At 41.6% G+C, this 21856-nt stretch overlaps 1 protein-coding gene across 1 annotated transcript in view; it reads left to right on the forward strand.

Moving 5' to 3' along the window:
* Positions 1-3567: 3567 nt before the first annotated feature.
* The window catches only part of BID (BH3 interacting domain death agonist), a 53076-nt gene continuing 34787 nt past the window's right edge, over positions 3568-21856 (forward strand). The window contains exon 1 of the mRNA XM_069094305.1: positions 3568-3731. The gene's annotated coding sequence lies outside the window, so the exon portion shown is untranslated. The remainder of the gene's footprint in view (positions 3732-21856) is intronic.

Below are 21856 nucleotides of genomic sequence, written 5' to 3' on the forward strand. Positions count from 1 at the left end.
AGGGTCTTTCCTTTTATCAAACACTATGTTACAGCATTCATTTGCCTCTATATATTATGTATCCAAAGTGTTCCACAGGTCAACTTTCCTAATTTTTAACTAGCTTCAATAGTTCTGATTACTATTTTGTTGTATAGTTTGAGATCTGATACTACTAGGACCCTTTCTAATGCACTTTTTAAAAGAATTTCTCTTGAGATCCTTGACCTTTTGTTTCTCCAGACAAATTTGTTATGAGTGGTTATGGGGTGAGAGATTTCAGAGCAAACAGAGTTGAAAAGATTAACTATGAAGTCAAGATGGGAAAGGGGAGGAAGTGAAGTTGGAAGATGAGAATGAAGGGAATGGAAGTCTCAAGTTTAGGAGAATAGGTTTAGGACAGGGGTGGTGAACTTGTAGCCTCAAGGCCACATGTGGCCTTCATGAAGTTTGGATTGCATCAAAGGGCCACACTTGAGGATCAAGAGGGCCACATGTGGCCTCAAGGTCGAAAATTCACCACCCCTGGTTTAAGCAGAATGAGATATAGGGAGAGATGAATGCTTGGTAACTATAGTCAGATAATTAAAGTAGTGGAAAATTGCGGGTAAAGGTGATAATTAGTGTGTGACCATCCCTATGTGTGGATAAGGTAGAGTGAAAGGGTAGACCATGGAATTTAAGAAGGTTGAGGGATAAGGAGATTAGGGAGTTTGAGGAAACATAAATGTGATTTTTTTTCCTCTTCTGTAGGTATTAGTGGGAGAGTAGGCTCCAATTTCTTGGAAGGGAGGAACTGTTTTATAACTACCATCTTTACTATATTATTTTAGTAAATATCTTTGCTAAAAGCTAATTCTGTGTGCTGGCTGATTGTTAACTGGAAGATTATAGTGGATGCCTGTTTTAGGAGTGGGTACTCTTTGAATCTTTTTTTTTTGCCTTTTTTTTGGAGGGGGGAGGGCAGTTGGGGTTAAGTGACTTGCCCAAGGTCACATGGCTGGTAAGTGTTAAGTGTCTGAGGCACATTTGAACTCAGGTTCTCCTGACTCCAGGGCCAGTTCTCTATTCACTCTGCTACCTAGCTATCCTGTGCATACCAACTTCTAAAACTAAAGCAACATATAGAAAAAATTTCCATCTCTGATACATATTAAGCTCTTCCTAGCAAATGGATTTTTAATAGAGTATCTTAATAATATTTAACTCTAAATAGCTTTGATCAAGGCCAAGAGTAATGGCCATAAGGCATATTCTCGTGAAAAGACAATAGGACCTTTGCTCTGAAGAGTTACAGCTCTCCCTCGAGATTTAACATAAAAATGTTTGCCTAGATTCTGAGAGAAAAAAACACTTCAAGATCCTAATAGTAGGGAGAAAGGGGCTGTAATTAAATTGCAAGTAAGCAGAAATGTGTGTGCATTTATTCTTTATCAAGCAATATTGATTTGTTTACATTCACAAAGGGAGAGATGACATTTTCAATTATAAAAACCTTAAATAGCAAACATATTCTTAAATACATTATGAAAAGGGGCATCTCCCAAACAGACATTAGGATGTGCATTTGTGTTACCTGTACTTTAGCTGACACTAACATTCCCCTTCCTTTTCTTCCTCAACTAATCTAAACTTCCTTGTAACAAAAATAAAAAACAAAACAAAACACAAAACCTGATACAGTAACCATATCTGACAGTGTAACAGTGTGTCTTCAAACCAAGAGAACACAGGTATGTTTCATTCCTCTGTTTCATAACTCTGTTCACACTTCATGCATCTGTTCTCTGCGTCCATTATTGGTTTTGCAGTTACTCAGCATTTGACTTCATTTACATTGTTGTAGTTATTGTTTATATTGTTCTTCTGGTCTGGCTTATGATTTTGAGACAGGGGAGACACTAGCACAGGACCACCATGCTGGGGCATGACTGCATCAAAGAAAGCTCTGTGCGAAGTAGAAGGGAAACATGAGATGCTCACATCTAGAGACATCTCCATCCCAAATGTTCAGATGGACTATTTGTGCCTGACCCATGGTAGAGTCTTCCAGCTCATGTTGGACTGATCAGCCACAGTTGAAACACATTACATCTTGACCCTAACAATATGATGTCATTGGTCTTTTCAAGTATGAAGGACAAACAACAGTTACTTCAGTCTTTATAAACTCATATACATCATTTCATGTTTCCCAGAATTCCTTATATTTGTCATTTTCTACTAAAAATTATATCCTATTACCTGCATATTCCACAGTTTATTCAGCTACTCCTTAATTGAGAGGCATCCACTTTGTTTCCAATTCTTTTATACTACACATAAAAAATTGTACTATGGGTATTTTGACACAAATTTTTTTTTGTCTTCTTTTGTCACTCCTGCAAGGGGTGAGGTAAAACTTCCGAGTTGTTTTAGTTTGCATTTTTCTTACTATTAACGATTTAGAACATATTTTCATACAGCCATTGACAACTTGAAATTCTTTTTTTGGAAAATTGTTGATCTTCTTTAACCTCTTGTTGAATGGTTCTTGTGACCTTCCATTTCCTGCGATTGCCTTTCTTAATTTGTTTTCAACAATGGCAACATTCTAAAGTTACTGCTTTGAAAGTGACTTCATTCATTTTGATATATGAACTCTAAAGTTTGCTTCAGCACTGAAAGAGTTTCCAATTTATTGGTGAGGGTGTCAGTCATGTCCGACTCTTCATGACCCCATTTGGAGTTTTCTTTGCAAAGTCTCTTTGTGGCCACATTTGAACTCATGAAGAGGCATCTTCCTAATTCCAAGCCCAGTTCTCTATCCACTTCACCATCTAGCTGCCCCATTGGTGAGGGGACCTCTTCTACAAATGCAAAACCCTCTTCTGGATTTCAGTAGGGATCTTAGAAGCATAGGATTCAGACCTCTAAGGAGCTTTAGTGACCATTAAGTCTAACTCTCTCATTAAGAGGTAATCGCTAATTATACAAATTGTAAGTAGGAGAGCGACAATCTTGAGCTGCTCATTGACAGGCTGTGTAAAATGGCAATTAAGGAAATTTAACTTCTGATTTACACTTATGTTTATTTTTTTAAATGAGTTTTGCTTCTTTTTAAATCGGTGTCCACTAGTTTGGGTCCCTACTCCTTGGTCAACCTTGGAGAAAAGACAAAGGGACTTCAATAGCCCAACCACAATTACAATGGGCTGACTCTATCTGGGAAGTATTCAACTAACCTTTTGTGGAAGACGTTGTTGTAGCGATGGGCCACAAAATGTGAATTCTCTGAGGACTAAGGCTTTCGCTTTGGTCTCTGTATGCCCAGGTTGCTGGCACGAAGACATTTTGCTTACTTACAGAAATAGAAGGACTTCTGGAATCTCTCCCAACTCAGAGATTCCCGTCATTTCTGTGATTCCACTTGGAGAGCGCACACGAATTAGAGAACGTCCGTTGGAATGCCGGGCCGCCCACAGACTTAATTGTGTAACCTTAGCCCTTGGGGTCCTCCGCTGGAAAATGAAGTTTAATTGGGGAGGTTTCTTGGGGTCGTAGTTTAGGAATCCAGGCTCTTTCTCCTTTAAGTGCAAGTGGGGCACTGGCCTGGTGGGAGGGCTCTAGGGCTGGGGGGAGGAAGAAGGAAGAGTAAAAGGAAGTGGAACTTCCGCGAAGCAGTAGCTGCTCTACTTTAGTCATTTTGAACCTCTTGCTGCTCTCCTGCAATTGTTAACTTCCATGTCCCCGGGATTTTGACGGCTCGAGCAGTAAGTATCCTCTCCCTGGGCATCCCAGTGTACGGTGCGGGCAGGAGCTCCCGTTCCCGGGCGCGCCCTGGCTCCCCGGGCCTTACATGTAGGTGTCCCCACGCGTGCCCTAGAGGTGGAGGATGGGGACTGAATGGAACCGAGGGTGGGAGGGCAGGTGGGGAGTGAGCCCTGCCCTTAGCCATCTGCTCCAATCCCGTTTGGTTTACCTGTCCAGTCTTTGTCCCACCGATGCGCGCGTCTGACCAGCGGGGTTTTTCTCTCCTATGTGGCCCGAATTCTCCAGGCTGCCCACATCCCACTTCTGTCCTTAGCTGACCCAGGGTGATCAGCAGTCAGCAAGCATTTATAAAGCGCCTGCTATGTGCCAAGCGCTGTGCTAAGCGGTGGGGATTTTAAAAAAAGGCAAAAGTACCGGCCCTGCCTTGGAGAAGCTCACAGTGTAATGGGAAGACAGTATGCAAACAACTGTGTACATACTTACGGAATAAAGGGGAGAAGACTCCGAGAGGGAAGGAAGGCATTAATGGAGATAAGGAGGTGGGGGGGAGGGGCGGGAACGGTAGAAACGAGAAAGGCCTCTTGTACAGGCTGCGATTCAGGATGTCTTACAAGAAGCCAAGAGACTGTTAGGAGGGAGATCATTCCAGGCATGGGAAACAGCCAGTGCAAAGACATGAATGAAGTCAGGAGCAGCCAGCAACAGTTTTGCTGGATCATAGACTAGGGGAAGGAAAGTGAAGTATAAGAAAACTGGAAGAGTAGGGAGGGATCGAGTTAAGAGTCTTAAAAGTCAAAGAAAGGACTTTATATTTGCTCCCCGAAGTAATCAGAGAACCATTGGAGCTTATTGAATAGGGGAGTGAAGTGGTCACTCCTGTGCTTAAGGAAATTCACTTTGGCAGTTGAGTGGAAGATGGACTGGAGTGGAGAGAGACTTGTAGCAGACCGCTGAGATCCCGGTGAGGGGTGATGAAAGAGTGCACCAGGGTACGGCCACCAGGATGCTGCCACCAGGCTTTGACAAAGGAAAGAAGGGGATACATCCAAGAGATGTTGTAAAGGAGAAATGAAGACAACAGATTAGATACTTGGAGTGAATTGCAGGTCAGGAGGCAAGGATGACACCTGTACTAACTGGGTAATTTGGAAGAAGGAAGGTTCTAGGGGAAAAGAGAATGAATTCTGTTTGGGACTGGCTGAGTTTGTGTGTCTAAAGGACATTGGTTTGCTAGATATTCAATACACAGTTGGTGGTACGAGACTGGAGGTCTGGAGAAAAGTTAGGGCTAGATAAGTAGATCTGAGAATCATCTGCACAAACATGATAATTGACTCAATCTAATGTCATCACCAAGCATTGTATTATAGAGGGAGAAAAGGACCAAGGATGGAACTCTGGGGGATACCCACCATTAGTGGATATGGCCTAGATGAAAACCAATAAAGGAGGGCAAGAAGGACCAGGCACACAGATAGGAGAAGCAGTGGTAAGCAACAGACAGAAAAACCCTGGAGAGGACAGTGTCTAGAAGAGGGAGACTGACAGTGTCATCAGCTACCAAGAGGTATGAAGAATGAGGAAGACCATTGGATTTGGCAGTGTATCCATTTTTAGTATCTTTGGAAAGAATGGTTTCTGTTGAATGAAGCCAGACTACAGGTTTAGAAGAGAGGGAAAGGAGAGGAAATGGAGGAACCAATTGTAGTTGGTTTTCTTGTGGAATTTAGTCGTGAGAGGAGAAATATTGAATGATAATTAGCAAATGAGGTTGTTTTGTTTTGTTTTGTTTTGAAGGATTTTTAAGGCAATAGGGAAGGAACCAGTAGACAGTGAGAAATTAAAGGTTACTGAGAAAGTGAACATACTCAAGCTGGCCATTTGCTGGGGGAGATAGGATGGAATGAGATCAAGGGTACATGTGGAGGGGTGCTGCTCAGTAGGAGAATGGCTACTGTTTGGGGCAGGAGAAGATGGGTCCCAGCAGACCTACAGACCAAAACTGTTTGAATCCTGCCTCCAACACTTTACTAGCTGTGTAACTGAGCAAGTCACTTAACCTCTGAGCCTACTTGTAGCCTCCTTTGTAAAGCAAAGGAAATACTCATGCCTTTGGGACTTACATCACAGGTTTATGAGAATCATGGGACATACATATATGAAGTACAAAGGGCTATGTAAATATTAACTATTATCAGAATTTATCACTGTCAGTTCTAATTAAAGTGCACCCTGCAGGTTAATTGTTTACCTGTACTACCTTTAGGTCAACCTGGAAAGAAACCCAATTCTAATTTACATTTTTATTAGTAATTTGGAGCAACTTCACAACTATAAGATTGAGAAGGTATGGTTAGACAGCACTTTGTCTGAAAAAAAGATCTGGGGGTTTTAGTGGACTGCAAGCTCAATATTAGTGAATAATAAGAGGTGGCAGCCCCCAAAACCTTATTTGTTAAAAGACATAATATCTATCACCATGGAGGTAATAGTTCCTTTCTTCTTTGTCCTAATCAGACCAGGTATGGTGTCTTGGGTTTAGTTCTGAGTACTACAATTTAAGAAATGATAGTGATAGGGCAGCCAGGTGGCACAGTGAGTAAGAGCACAGGCCCCAGAGTCAGAATAACCTGGGATCGAATCTGGGCTCAGATACTTAGCACCACACCCAGAAATTACTGGCCGTGTAACCTTGAGCAAGTTACTTAACCCCAATTGCTTTAAAAAAAAAAAAAAAAGAAATGACAGTGATAAACTAGGAGGGCATTCAGAATCCTACCTAGTATGGTGAAGGCCTTGAAATCATGCCATATGAAGGAACTGAAGGAGTTTACCCTGGAGACAGAAAGAAGAGTTACTGTGGATGTGATAAGTGACAGTTATACAGTTTCCCAAATGTCTTAGTGAGGTTTAAGCTTTAATAATACCTTAAGGTTTTTAAGTGATAATTGTCTTGAAGTATTTGAAGAATTATGAATAGGTTTGTCCTTCTTGGCCTCTAAAGGGTAGAAAGAACTAGGAAGAACGGTTAGAAGTTTTAGAGAAGCAGACAGAGGTGTAATGTGAGGAAGAAGTTCCAAACAGTCTGAACTGTTCAGAAAGTGTATTGGAAGCTTCTGGAGCTGGGCGTTTCAATTAATTTTAATTCTCATGCCTTTTGTTTTTGTACTGGACCTCTTATTCTATTAGTATTAACTACCTCTACCAATGCTGATTTGCACCTTCTCAGCAACTACTAGTTTTAGAGACTGGGACACTGAATGGTCAAGTGACTTGTCTAAAGTCACACATCTGCTGTGTCAGACTCAAAACTTCAGCTTGTATCTTTCCAACTCTTGAGGCCAGCTCTCTATACACTGTACTAAGCTTACTCTCGCAATTCATTTAAATTCATCAAACATTTGTTAAGGCCTATTATGTGTCAGGCACTGTGTTAGGGGCTGGAGATAAAGTCATTCAACAAGCACTTATTAAGCTCTTGCTGTGTACCAAGATAAAGAAATGGCAAACCACTCTGGTGTCTTTGCCAAGAAAACCCCATTGGTGTGCTATGGTCTATGGGGTCATGAAGAGTGGACATAACTGAACAACCACAATGTATCAGGCACTGTGCTAAGCACTGAGGATACAAAGAAACCCCTGCAAAAATAGCCCCTGTTCCCAAGGGCCTCATATTGTAATTTGGGAGACAACATATATAATAAATACAAAGCAAAGTAATCTCAAAAGAAAGGGACTATTAAAGGGTTGGAAGACAGGAAAGGCCTCCTACAGAAGGTGGGATTAAAATGGATTTTGAAGGAAGCCAGGGAGTCCAGGAGGCAGAGGTGAAGGGGCTTAATTTTCCAAGCATGGGGGACAGTTAGTGCCAAGGGAGATAGTGGGTCATGTGAAGATGGCAAGGAGGACAGTGAAACTGAATTATAGAGTCTATAGTGGGGAGTAAAGTGTAAGAAGGCTGGAAGGGTAGGAAGGGGCAGTTTGTGGAGTTTGTAAAGTAGTAAAGTCAGACTTTAGGAAAATCACTTTGAGGTGCAGCTAGGTGGCACAGTGGCCCCAGAGTCAGGAGTCAGTAGGACCTGAGTTCAAATCTGGCCTCAGATACTTACTAACTGTGTGACCCTGGGCAAGTCACTTAACCCTGATTTCCCACCACCTCCCCAAAAAAACCCAAAATACTACAAAAAAACAAAGTAGCTACTTAGCTGGATTAGAGGATGGATTGGAGTAGGAAAAGACATGAGGCAGGGGGACCATTTAGAACGCTATTCAGGCAAAAGGTGATGAGACCTTGTACTGAGGTTGTAAGTATCTGAGTATAAAGAGAGGGGGACATTCAATTCAATAAACAGTCCTTAAGCACCTACTGTTGCCAGGCACTATTGTGATGGTAGAACGGACAAGATTTGGCAAATGACTGGATGAAGTGAATGAGAAGATGGTGGTGCCCTCAAAAATAACTGGGAGTTTGGGAAGAGAGGATGGTTTTGGAGGAAAGACAATGAACTCTCTTTTGGACGTGGTGAGTTTGTTATACCTGCAAGACATTCAGTTCAAAGTGGGTGATACGGAAGTGGAGCTGAGGAGAAAAGGACTGGACTTTTAAATCTGAAATCATTTAGAGATCCTCTTTGGACCCATAGGAGCTGATGAGATCACCAAGGGAAAGAATAAAGAGAGAGAAGAGAAGAGGGCTCAGGACAAAACTTTGGGGTGTACCTTAGTGTGCGTGACCTGGACGAAAATCTAGCAAAGGAGACATAGGAAAGGCAGAGAGTGCCAGGAGAGGCAGAGAGTGCCAGGAAAGGCAGAGAGTGCCAGGAGAGGATAGAGTGTCCAGAAGAAAAGGATGATCAACATCGTCATCAAAGAGACAGCAGAGAGTTTCAGAGAGATCAAGTTTGAAAAAAGACTATTAGATCATTGGTAACTTTGGAGAGATATTTTCAGTTAATCAGACTACAATTAGCTTAAAAGTGGAAGGAGAAACCACATGGAACAAAAATGCTCCAAATTACTAGTAATAAGAGAAGTGAAAATCAAAAGAACCCTGAGGTTTTACCTCACACCCTGCAAATTGGCAAAAATACAAAAATGGCAACACACAAATTTGGGAAGATGAGCAGATGGGCACAGGCTAATACATTGTTGGTGGAGCTATGAAACAGTTCAAACATTTTAGAAAGCAATTTGGAATCATGCAAATAAAGCAACTAAAATGCCTATATCTTTTGAACCAGAGACTACATTGCTAGGCCTATGCCCCAAAGAGGCTATTGATAAGAAAAAAGTTCCCATAGGCTCTAAAATATTTATAGTAATATTTTTTGTTATAGCAAAAAAAAGAACATTTCAGGATTTGAGAAGCCTTTGTAAAGGAGGGAAATGACATTGTCAGACTTTAGGAACAGTAATTTGGCAAATGTGTGGACAATGGATTGGCGGGAGAGAGAGATAGAGACAGATTGGAGGCCTGGAGACTAGTTAGGCATTCATATTGCAATGGTCCAGGTAAGTAGTGATGAGTGAACGGTCTTGGATGGTGGCAGAATAAGTAGGAAAAGGGGCCCAGATGTCAGAGGTGAGACTTTCATATAATTGCTTCCTGTACCTCCTAAGTAGAACCTATGCTTATCCATTGGGAGGTGGTTTGATTGTCTCACTAGATAAGAGATGGAGAGCTCCAGGGATTCTTAGGTGAGACATAAAAACCTTGGCACAAATGCTAGATTCATGGCAAATGATTTATGGAAGACCATGAATGAGAATTACACAGGATGAGAAGGTATGGATGAGTCTGGTTCTGCCATGATGGAGGGACTCTCCCTATTCATGAAATTACCTCTGCGTTGAAGCATTGAAGAGCCGCCTGGAACAAGAGGAGTGATCTTCCTGCTGCATCTTGCCCTGCTCAGACCACATCTGCAGGACTGCGTTCAGTTCTGGGCTACTCACATAAGGAAGAGGAGGCAGGAGATACAAGAAGGGGAGTATTGGGAGGATTGCCGGGTCTTGAGATCATACCCTGTGAGGATTGCCTGAAGGAACTAGAGCTGGTTAAGCTTGAAAAGACAAGACTCTGGAGGAACCTGATTGCTATTCACTGTATCTGAGGGGCTGTACTGTTAACTGTCTCCTGTCTCTGCCCTTAAGGCATAGATTGGCTGCTGAATCAGTATTTCTATAGCACAGGTTTGATGGTGTCCCTCCCCTGCTGGCTCTTATGTGCCTCTTATATAAAATTAAGAATTTATTTGTCATTTAAAAGTCTACTTTTCCAGGCTTACCATTTTACTTTATTTCACACACCCGACATTTTAACCAAATAGACCTGCTTACTCTTCCTTTTACTCATCTTATACCCCGTGCGTTGAGGGAGTTAAGGACTTGAAAGAAGCCAGAGAAGTCAAAAGGCAAAGCTGAGGAGGCAGAGAATTCCAGCCACTGGGGATGATCGGTGAAAATGCACAGTCAAGGGGTAGCCAGGTAGCACAGCGAGTAAGAGCACCGGCTCCAGTGTCGGGATGACCTGGGGATTGAATCCGGGGCTCAGACACTTAGCACCATACCCAGAAATAACTGGCCATGTAACCTTGAGCAAGTTACTTAACCCTGATTGCTTTAAAAAAAAAAAAGAAAGAAAAAATGCACAGTCAAGAGATGGAGTGTTTCATTCAAGGAACAGAAAGGAGGCTAGTGTCACTAGATCACAGACGTGAGGAGGAGTAAGTCATAAGAAGACTCAAAACATAGGAAGGGGCCAGGTCATGAAGAGCTTTGGATGCTAAATGAGATTTTATATTTGGTCCTGGATGTAATAGGGAGCCACTGGAGTTTAGTGAATGGTGGAGAAAGTGGGGATGATATGGTCAAACTTGTGTTTAAGAAAAATCAATTTGCAGGGCAGCTAGGTGGAACAGTGAATAGAGCACCAGCCCTGGAGTCAGGAGGACCTGAGTTCAAATTCAGCCTCAGACACTTAATACTTGCCAGCTGTGTGACCTTGGGTAAGTCACTTAACCCTAATTGCCCTGCCCTCCCAAAAGAAAAAAAAAATCAATTGGTTAGTGGAGTGAAGGAGGTAATGTACTGGGAAAGACCAGTGGCGGGGATAGTAACCAGAAGACTACAGTAATACTCCAGGCATGAAGTAATGAGGGCTTGCACCACCACAGTATGGTGGCTGTGTCAAAGGAGAGGATGGAGCACGTACAAGTGATGTTTTAAAGGTAGAATTAACATGTCTTGGCAACTGATTGGATATGGGAGGTGAGAGATAAGATTCTAGGATGTCATCTAGATTTTGAGCACGGGTGACTAGGGGAATGGTGGGACCCTTGACAATATTATAGAAGTCAGGAAGATGGGAGGGTTGGAGGGGAATAATAAATTCTGTTTTGGACACACTGAGTCTATAGGACCTTTAATGTGAGATGTCCAGTACTCTCTCAGAGATTGGAGATTGAGAGAGGTTAAGGGGCTGGATCAGTAGATTTGAGAATCATCAGCAATGACAATTTAATCCACTGGAAATTATGAACTCACCAAATGAAATAGTATAGAGGGAGAAGAGAAGATAGTCCAGGACAGAACCATGGTGGCATGAGCGTAAAGGAAATTGTGAAGGAAGAATCAAAAAGGTAGGAGGAAAATCAGGAGAGAGTAATGTCACAAAAATTTAGAGAGTATCAAAGTGAAGAGAGTGATGGTCAGTGTCAGAGGTTACAAGGATGTCACGAAGAATGAGGACTGAGGAAAGACCATTAGATTCGACATTAAGAGATAATTAATAATAATAATTAATAATTTTATAATTAAGAGGTAATTTGGAGAGAGAAGTTGCAGTTGAATGATGAAGTCAGAAGACAAACTTGTACAGAGTTAATAAAAAAAAGGAAGGTATACAAAGACAAATAAGACAGTTTCTGTCCAGAAGGAGCTTGTGTTATTCTGGGGAAGATTATAAAATGTTCACAGAAAAATAAATATAAAAAAAACCTACAAAATATATTCAGCACAATTTCAGGAGAGGTGAGAGAGCCATCAGGGAAGACCTCATTTAGGAAGAGCTGGTGCCTGAACAGGGTCTTGATTCCAGAGCTGGGATCCTAAAAGACAGAAGAGTCAAAGGCATGCACCTTAGAAGTGGAGCCTGTGTAAAGGCACCAAGGTGGGAGATGGATTATATATGTGAGCCAGTAGAGGGAGGAGCAAGTTCTCGAGATTGGAGTAATAGAATAAGTCCAGAATGGTAGCCTGGAGGCAGACCATGAAGGGCTCTAAGAGACACAGGTATCGGTGGGTTATCATAGAGGCAATCGGCAGTCTGATGAGTGAGGTTGTTAACCTGTGCTTTATTTTGGCAACTCTGATGAAGATAGATTGGAGGAGGAGAGAGTAGTTACAGAGAGACCAGTTAAGAGGCTGTCCAGGAGAGGGTGATGAGGATCTGAATGAGGGTGATGATTATATAGGTGCTGAAAAGGGACAAAAGTGGGAACTGATATGAAAGCACAGTTGTTGACAATGGCTCCAGGGTTATTAAACTGGTTAAATGGAAGGTTGGTAGTGGTCTTATCTGAAATAGGAAGGCTGTATTTTAATCTTGGAGTTATTTGCATAGAAATTGTAATTGAGCCCATAGAACTGATGAGATAGCTGTTGCTTTTTTCCTTGTATCTGGCCCAGATTTTTTGCTGTAACTCTCCCATTGCTTTGTTTTTACCCTCTGTGTCTAAGTCAAACAAGTCTTATCCCCTTTCCACATGAAAGAAAGCCCTTTAAATATAAAACAGCTATCATGTGCTCCCTAAGTCTTCTCTTTCCTATCCTAAGCATCCCCAGTTCCTTTGAATAATCTTCATCTAACATGGTTCCCATTTCTCTCACCATCCTCATTGCTTTCCAGCAGTAGAAGCTTTCTAGCATCCTTCCTCAAATGTGACACACAGGACTCTAGATATGACCCACCTAGTCAACCTTGAACAAACCACTTAAAATCTCTGGGTCTTAGTTTCCTCATTTGTGAGATACAAGGCTTGATTAGATGATATCCAAGATTTCTCCCAATTAAGTACTTCTGTAAGCTCTTCTGTGAGGGCCAAGTCTGCTATGTTGACAGTACAGCTGTGTGATCTGAGTAAGACTGGGAATTTCCACCAGAACACTGTCATAAGAATCTAGTATGAAAACAGATGACAGATGAGAATAGACACTCAGGAAGAAACTGGTAGGTTATGAACACCAGATGTGGTCTAAGGTGTGGAGAGGAAGGCTGAGCAGAAGAGGAAGATGGTTCACTGTATCATGATCATTACAGTTGTTGAGTTAAATCCTTCCTGTATAAATAATAATGAGCTGATGTTTAGAAACTTTATAGTTTCAAAATGTTTTACATATACAATGGTCTTTGGTGCTCTCATCTGTGAGTTCCTCTGTGACTATATTCCAAAAAGGAAAGCACTTTTTGAGCCTTAAAGCACTATATAATTATGACTTCTTGTCTAATATGATTACATCTTAGAGCCTTTCTCTCAAACTGGTTCCAAGTACCTTGGTAGTTTGTGTTCCTAGATGTATCATGAAGACATTTTAAAGTTTCTGGATTGCCCACCACCCTTGTATCTCTCCCAGTTGTTTATATTCAGTCTTCATGTGGAGGGTGGGTGCACCTGTGGGAAGAGATGATTCTTGGGTTTTGACTTCTCCATCCCCAGTGGGTGTTGGGTGTTGACAGGTTGTACTGGTACTCTTGTCTGGTGAGTGAACTCAACTCAACTGCTAGGGTAGCTGGGGACTAAGGTGGGGGCGGGGTAAGGCATAGGATTTAGAGGTAAGTTAATTTGTTAAGGTAGCATGAGGTAGTGGATAGTGTTGGACTTGAAGACCTGGATTTGAATCCCATCTTTGACACTGTTTGTATGATCCCAAACCCTTGAAAATCTCTTGGCCTCAGTTTCCTCATCTATAAAATAAGGAGATTGGATGGACTTGCTGGCCTCTAAAGTTCTTTAGAGCTGTAGACCTATGATCTGCATAACTTTATTAGTGGTGTTAGCACCTTCTTTAAATCACACAACTAATCAATGAAACTAACTTAGTTTTCCACATTTATGGCTCTTCCTTCGTGACCTCTGACTGCATCTCTCTCTTCTTTAGCCCATTCAACCATTCAACCTGTTCTAGGTCATGGACATATGGACTGGACTCAGACCAGTCCAGTGACTCAGCTTTAAGATTGGAATAATCCCAAAGGCACTCGTAGACCATCCAGCAAATAAGTTTACTTGATAATAGCACGAAAAGTATACTCAGCAGGGATACAATATTGGTTCATTTAGGTGCAATCCCCTGTGTTTCTATTTGCCATAATAGTAAGGTCAATCATTAGTGTGGGTCAAGGTCCTCATGCACTAAGTTTTTGTACTTCGGTGACCAGGAAACCATGTCAGTGGTTCAAGCCCTTGTCCTCTGGACCAATGAAGTATCAAGAATGATTTTATTGCCTTTAAGCAAAAACTAGTCAGCCTATGTGGCATAGTCCTTAGTAGACATCATACCAGAGATACTCTCATTGCTATTCATAGTCATAGATTTAGAGATGGATGGTTTCTTAGACATTATCTAGCCCAATACTCCTCATTTCATATTTATAGATGAAGAAACGGAGATGCAAGGAAGTAAAATTACTCTCCAGGTTAGACAGACAGCCAGACTAATATCCAGGTCTGCTGGCTCCTTGGGTGGTGCTCTTTAATTATGCCCCAATAGCTCCTTGGATGGTGCTCTTTAATTATGCCCCAATGGGCAGGTCACCTGAGATCTGTTTGATCCCCTTTGGATTAGGAGGCAAAAGTCTTGAAAGAGAGAGAGGGAGTGTGTGTGTGTATGAGAGAGAGAGAGAGTGTGTGTATGTGTGTGTGTGTGTGTGTGTGTGTGCATGTATGTGCATGTCCATATAAATGACTGGCAAGAAAAGCTTCTGTACACAAGGGAAGGGGCATATGTTTGTTGCCATCTTAGCTCTCTTGTGGGGCTTTTCATTATCTTAGGAAGGTAATAAAAGGAAAGGGAAGGTGAAGATGGGAATAAAAATTTAGATAGTGCCTACTGTGTGTCACACACTGTACTAAACACTTTACATATATATATATATATATTATCCCATTTAATCCTTACAATAGTTCTACAAGGTAGGTGCTATTATTATCTTTGTTGTACAGTTGAAAAACTGAGACAGAGGTTAAGTGATTTGCCCAGGGTAACACAGTCAGTAAATGCTGTTGCAGGATTTGAACTCAGATCTTCCTGACTCTAGGCTCAGCTCATCCACTGACTCACCTACTTCTTGATAGGAACAGAGAGGTGAGAGATTGCAAAACTATTGCAGTATGAGTCCAAGCAAAGGACTATAAATCATGGAACACCAAAATTTCAATAAAAATTGCAGGTGACCCAAATAGCAATGGAAGAACATATGTTGTATGTAAGAAGAATATTAGAAAGAATGAATTGCTAGTGAAAAGACATCACCAAGGACATGTTGGACCAGAAAAAAAAAATAGGACAGTCATGGATCAATAATTGGTGAGTAGCTTAAGTGCTGTAATGATATCTCCCTCTTTTGATTGATCTATGATCACATTTAATCAATTGCTTGTTCCAGCCTTGAAGGTTACCACCCATCTATGCAGTTCACCTTTCCACAACTCTTGTCTCAGTCTTCCCAAAAATCTTCCACAAAAGTCTAATCTAACATGGTGAGGGTCTTCTGCTGGTTCTCTTGACCATGGAGGAATAACACTAACTAGAGTCTGTAGGCTGTACATCAATGATCCTGCTTTCTTCATATGACCATCCCACTTCTTTTTTCATATATCTCTCCAATGACATCCTTTGTTCCATTTCTTTTACTTAATTCTTTGTTGCTTATGCGTTGCATGCATAGGTGGTGCTGCAGTGGATAGAGAAAGACATCTTCTTGACTTCAAATTTGGCCTCAGATACTACTTGTGTTATCCTAAGCAAGGCACTTAACCCTGTTTGCCTCAGTTTCCTCACCTGTAAAGTGAGCTGGAGAAGAAAATATAGAACCACTCCAGTATCTTTGCCGAGAAAACCCCCAATAGAATCATGAAATCACACACGACTGAAAATGACTGAACAACAATAAATGTGCATTGGAAGTTACTTGTGCCTACCATATTTATCTTGCCCTTTTGATGACCTCTGCTTTAATTTTTTTTTTTAGACGCTAATATTTCATGAATTGCAACCAAGGTTGTTGGTGCATATGCTTCCTAATTGCATTGTTAACACAGAACAGAACTAGAGGGGGATTTTCTGCGAGTTGGGTAGCAGATTCTCTCTCACCCAACAAACCTTGATATGCTAGTTGATATGCTAAGTGCTGAAGACCCAGATACAAAGAATAAAACATCCCAACTTTCAGAGTTTACACTGAAATAGGGAAGGGCTTGGGAATGGGGAGAGCTAGTACTTTCTGAGAGAAGTGACTCTCTTTGACCACTGACTGACCTATGTATCACAAAATTCCTATGTACCCACCAACAGGTTTAGTCAGTTACGTTTAGGAATAGGAGAGCAAAGTTAGCAAACTTCATCTCATCTAGGTGCGTAAGATTAGCAAACCTTACTGTCCTTGTGGATAGTAAGGGAGAGTAGCAATCCAGACCAACCCATGATCGACTGCTCCTAAAGTCCCCCCTTCCACTTAGTACCTATGTGGCTGCCCAGTAACAACAGTGAGACATAGGAGGAGAGACCCAGAAGATCAGGATACCCAAGCTGTCTAGACTCCATGGTCCATCGCATGCCCATGGATCTGCAAAGTGAGGAAGCCACATATACTTTTACATGCCTCTGAGTAAAATAACTGCCTTACTAAGCATTGTTTGAGTGATTATGCTCCTTCTATCTCCTCATCCACAATTCCCTTATATACACATTTAAGAATAACTTAGGACAATACTTGAGGAGAACTTTCCCAGACTAGGGAAGAAGTTACATAGGGTAGCTAGGTGGTACAGTGGATAGAGTGCCAGCCCTAGAGTCAGGAGGACCAGAGTTCAAATCCAGCCTTAGCTATGTGACCTTGGATGAGTCACTTAATGCTGTTTGTCTCAGTTTTTCATATATAAAATGAACTAGAAAAGGAAATAGCAAACCACTTCAGTATCTTTGCCAAGAAGATGACAAAACAACTCAGCAACAGTAAAGGATTATCACATATACAAAAATATTTATAGTGGCTCTTTTTGTGGTAGCAAAGAATTGGAAATTGTGGGAATGGGGGCAGCCAGGTAGCACAGCAAGTAAGAGCACCGGCTGCAGTGTTGGAATGACCTGGAGATCAAATCCCAGGCTCAGACACTTAGCAACCACCCAGAAACACCTGGCTGTGTAACCTTGAGCAAGTTATTTAACCCCAATTGCTTAGGGGTGGCCAGGTGGCTCAGCAAGTAAAAGCACCGGCTCCAGTGTCGGGATGACCTGGATCAAATCTGGGCTCAGATACTCAGCACCATACCCAGAAATAACTGGCCGTGTAACCTTGAGCAAGTTACTTAACCCTGATTGCTTAAAAAAAAAAAAAGAAATTGTGGGAATGCCCATCAATTGGGGAACAGCTGAACAAGTTGTGGCATATGAATATAATGGAATACTATCGTTTCATAAGAAATGATGAGAGGCACACTTCAGAAAAACCTGGAAAGACTTACATGAACAGATGCTGACTGAAGTGAGCAGAACCGGGAGAACATTGTGCACGGTAACAGCAACATTGTGCGATGACCAACTTTGTTAGACTTAGACTCCTCTGAGCAATACAGTGATCGAAGACAATTCCAAAAGACTCATGAAAGAAAACTCTATCCACATCCAGAAAAAGCTCTTCCTTTTTTTTCTTTCTCATGGTTTTTCTCTTTTGTTCTGGTTCTTTTACAACATGACTAGTGTGGAAATATGTTTACTTTGGTCATACATGGATAGCCTATATGAAATTGCATGCCATCTTGGGAAGTAGGAAGGGTAGAGAAGAGAAGGGGGAAAATTTAGAACTCAGAATCTTATAGAAGCTAGTGTTAAAAACTAAAAATAAATATTTTTTTTTTTTAAAAAGAGAAAAAAGGGAACAGAAAAAAAACCATAAAGGGTTATATAAGTATATGCAGAATGGGGCTCCCTTGACCTTCTCCCCTTTCCAGGTAATGAGCCCCCTCATCTTTCAGAGGTTTCAAGTGGAGGCTGCAGAAGACCCTACCCAACCAGCTGCTTATTCTGTGGGCCATCTCTCCCCTCCAGGCTGCCCGGCCCAGCCCCTCATTACCTCTTATTTCAATTATCCAAAGAGCCTCCAGTTAAGTCTCAACTTCCCTAAAGCACAGGTCACTCTCCTCCAGAAACTTCACAACTCCCTAGTGCCTTGGAGGACATTAGAAACCGAGCAACCAGGCATTCAAGGCCTCCCATACTAATGATCTGTCTGGCCACAACCTCCTGGACCCAGAGGTCCCCTCTACTTGGCATGTTTCAGGCCAACAAATGGAAGCATGAAGTGTAGGAGGTGTTGGGAGAGCACATGGATTAGCAGCATATTGTGATGGTTTTAGGGACACCCTGGCAACACCCTCCAAATACCATAATAATATCTGGATCAAGACAGGTCCCTTTCTCATTGTGAACTCTATGGAGAAAGGGAAGAAGGTAAAGGCCAAACTCTCCTGTGTCCTCTGCAAGGATCATGCCTGCTTTCTGCAAAAGGAGAGACTGGTCGGAAGCCTTTTCAGAGATAGGAGAAAAACAAAGCTACAGCAGGAACAGACCCTCCTCAGCCAGAACTCCCAAGAAAACCCAGTCTTCCAAGGACAGATAATTCAGACCTCTTTGTTAACCCAGGAGAGTGAGGAAGAGACCTGAAACAATAGCTTTCCTTCTATCTAGAAGCTGAGTTATACACTGACCTTATGTCCATGGATGTAAGTGAGATTGTTCTGTGGATCTACTCCCTGGATGGAGATGAGGCAGGGCTTCCTTCTGACCTCCTCCTCTTCCCTGAAAGAGATTAAACCCCTGGTGGGTGCATGGGCTGGTACCAATTTGCTAAGTAAAGCCAGTCCGATCTTGAAAATGAATGAATAATTATAACATAGTTAAGGAGGGAGGGCACTGAAATTTAAAGAGGAATCAGGAAAGTCTTCTGGTAGAAGGTGGTGCTTAAGCTGCATCTCAGAAGAAGAGAATGCTAGGGGGTCAAAGTACAGAAGTTGTGCACTCTGGGCAAGGAGGATGACCAGTGTAAAGCAATGAATGTCATGTATGAGGAACAGAAAAAAAGGATTGTATTGCAGAGAATGAGGGGACAAAGGGAAGTGGGAAATAAAATATGGTGAGGTTGGAGTCAGTTTGTGAAGAGCTTTAAAAGCTAAATAGGAGAATTTATTTTTTTCCTAGAGGCATTTGGAAGCCACTGGAGTTTATTTAGTAGGGGAATAACGTACTCAGATCTGTGCTTGAAGAAAATCATTTTGGCAGCTGTGTGGAGAATTAACTAGAATATGGAGAGATTTGCAGCCTGGAGATCAGTTAGGAGAAGTTGAACCAGAGAAACTAATCTTCTCTATGGAAGATTTATGGAAAGATAGACATGAATAGGTTGTAATCAGTGCTGGTGCAGGGAGCATTCCCAGTGTAGAGATGATGGAATCATGACAGTATTGCTGATCTCTTCACTCTGTTTCTCTAGAAATATACAGGAAGTTTTCTTTCTTCATAGAACTTTAGTGATCTAATCCAACTGACCCCTTTATAAAGAAGGAAATTGAGGAAATTTTCCTAAGATTAAACAAGAAGGACTAATGACTCAATTTTCCCATCCAATAATTTGTCCATTTTTTCAAAGCTTTTGACGACACTCTATATAACCCTTTTTTCAGATATGTTCATCTAATTTCCCTAACTTGATTTTAAACTCTCACAAGAACTAGTTTATCTAGGTGAAGGAAAAAAGGGCAGAGAGCAGGAAAGAAGTCTCCTAGAGTAGGCTGAGACTACCTTGCTCAAGATTTTCTCCCACACATTCCACCAAATGCAGACTCATGAGGTTATAACAGGAGGATTAAATCTCTTAGTAATTTTGACATTAGCTGAGGTACAATTATGCCTTCCACTTTGCAGTTTTGATATATCACTGGTCAGCATAAAAAGTTAAATCGAAAATTTTTTGGAGTTCTGCAGAAACCACAGACAACATGCAAAGGCCAACAGATGGCACAGAAGAATTATTTTTGCTTAACATTGACCTATGTATAGCCTATGGCCAAATAATTAACCCAGATTTTACAATAAGTACTGTAAACACCCTATAAAAGAAAAAGAAAAAATTCAGCCAAAAAATTTTTATGTAGATTTTCCAGATCATGATGTGAAAGAGATAACTGATAACAAATAGACTCAGCAGGTGTATCCTCAATGAATAAAAGTTTGATTAGAGCAAGAGAAAGAAAGAGACAAGCAGACATATTTCAGGCAGTTTCTCTCTTGGCCTTCTTCTTGGCCGTACCAGGAAGTACTTCTCTCTGAGTAATAATTAAGCACTTTTCTGTTTTGAAAATACCTTCCTCCTTATGGTTGCTCAAAGTTTACCATAGTCTGCAAGGACCTCTAAAATATATCCTTGGAGCATGGAAAGGGCCCCCTCTTATAGAAGATGATTTAGCATGAGCTAAATGTTAGGCAATAATTATCACCAGAAAGTTTCCACTCCTGGGTTTTTTCTTGTCTTTTTTTTTTTTTTTGCTTTTTGGAGGGGGGAAAGTAATTGGGGGTAAGTGACTTTCCCAAGGTCACACAGCTAGTACGTGTTAAATGTCCGAGGCCACATTTGAACTCAGGTCCTCCTGACTCCGGGGCTGGCGCTCGATTCACTGTGCCTCCTAGCTACCCCTTTTCTTGTAATTTTTAAATTTTAGGAAGTTAACACTATTTTTCAGTTTCATTTTAAAATCAACTTAAAGACTTTGTCCATATGTCACAGGAATCATCAGTGTAGAAGAACACTTTAAGAGTTGCATAATATTATCATTTCCTGAAAAGACCGTGCTAGTAGATTCTTCTATCTACAAACCTATGGAGGGTATCTACGTCTTGGTTCAGTGAGAGAACTCAGTCTCCTGTGCCCAAGCCCATTTGCTGTGACCACTAAAATAGATAACAAAGGTTAATGTGTAAAAGAAATATAAAGACATATCGATAGCCTCTTATCCTTTTGTGAAGTGTGAAGAGGTTCTTCCAGATAAAGCAAAAAGTGTGTCTCATCATTGACTGAGGTCAAGATTGACAAGATGTCCTATGGTCTTTAAAATGCTAAGCTAGCTAGCCCAAGAAACTTTCCAGGCAGGGTGTATTTTCAAAATGCACGGTCCCAGGCAGCAGAGAAGAGAACCCACCATGGATTCAAGAACGGAAGCTGAGCTAACAAGAAGAGCAGTCCCCAGATGAATAGGTGAAAGAGTTAGGACAGCAGAAGAAGGGAAAGCACATTAGGGGCCCGAGGTAGTGGAGACAGGAGTCACCCTGGCCACATAGCTTCCTCACTAACGGAGCCTGTCTTGTCAGGGGCAGTTGGTTTATAGCTGGTGGGCATGATGGGGATAGGAATGATGGACTCGGTTTTCCCTAGGGTCTGCTTCCTAGGATAATGGCCACAGGTCCCAGGCTAGAAGTAAGCCCAGTGGTGTGGAGGATGCTGTTGTCTCCAGGACTATTGGGCTTACCTGCCTGTAGGTAGCAGTTAGTGGTGGGAATTGTGGGGCACTTCTCCAGAAGGGGTTGCTCCCCTCTAGGATGACTCTGTAAAGGCTGATCGGGGACAGAAGCACTTGTCTGGAGAGCACATAGAAGGAACATGTGACCAAAGTACATGAATGAAGACGCACACAAAGAGAGACCACAGGTGACCAGTGGTCACGATCAGTTAATCAACAAACATTTATCAAGCAGGTAATAGTGCCAGGTTTTATGCTAAGCGCTGGATAATACAAAGACAAAAGTAAACCACTTCCTGATAGACTTAAAGCTGTAAGAGACCTTGAGGCATCAAGTC

The sequence above is a fragment of the Petaurus breviceps genome, unplaced genomic scaffold (assembly GCF_028583685.1).
Source record: "Petaurus breviceps papuanus isolate PSGF00001 unplaced genomic scaffold, PetGlider_PUasm1.0 216, whole genome shotgun sequence".
Lineage (NCBI taxonomy): Eukaryota > Metazoa > Chordata > Mammalia > Diprotodontia > Petauridae > Petaurus > Petaurus breviceps.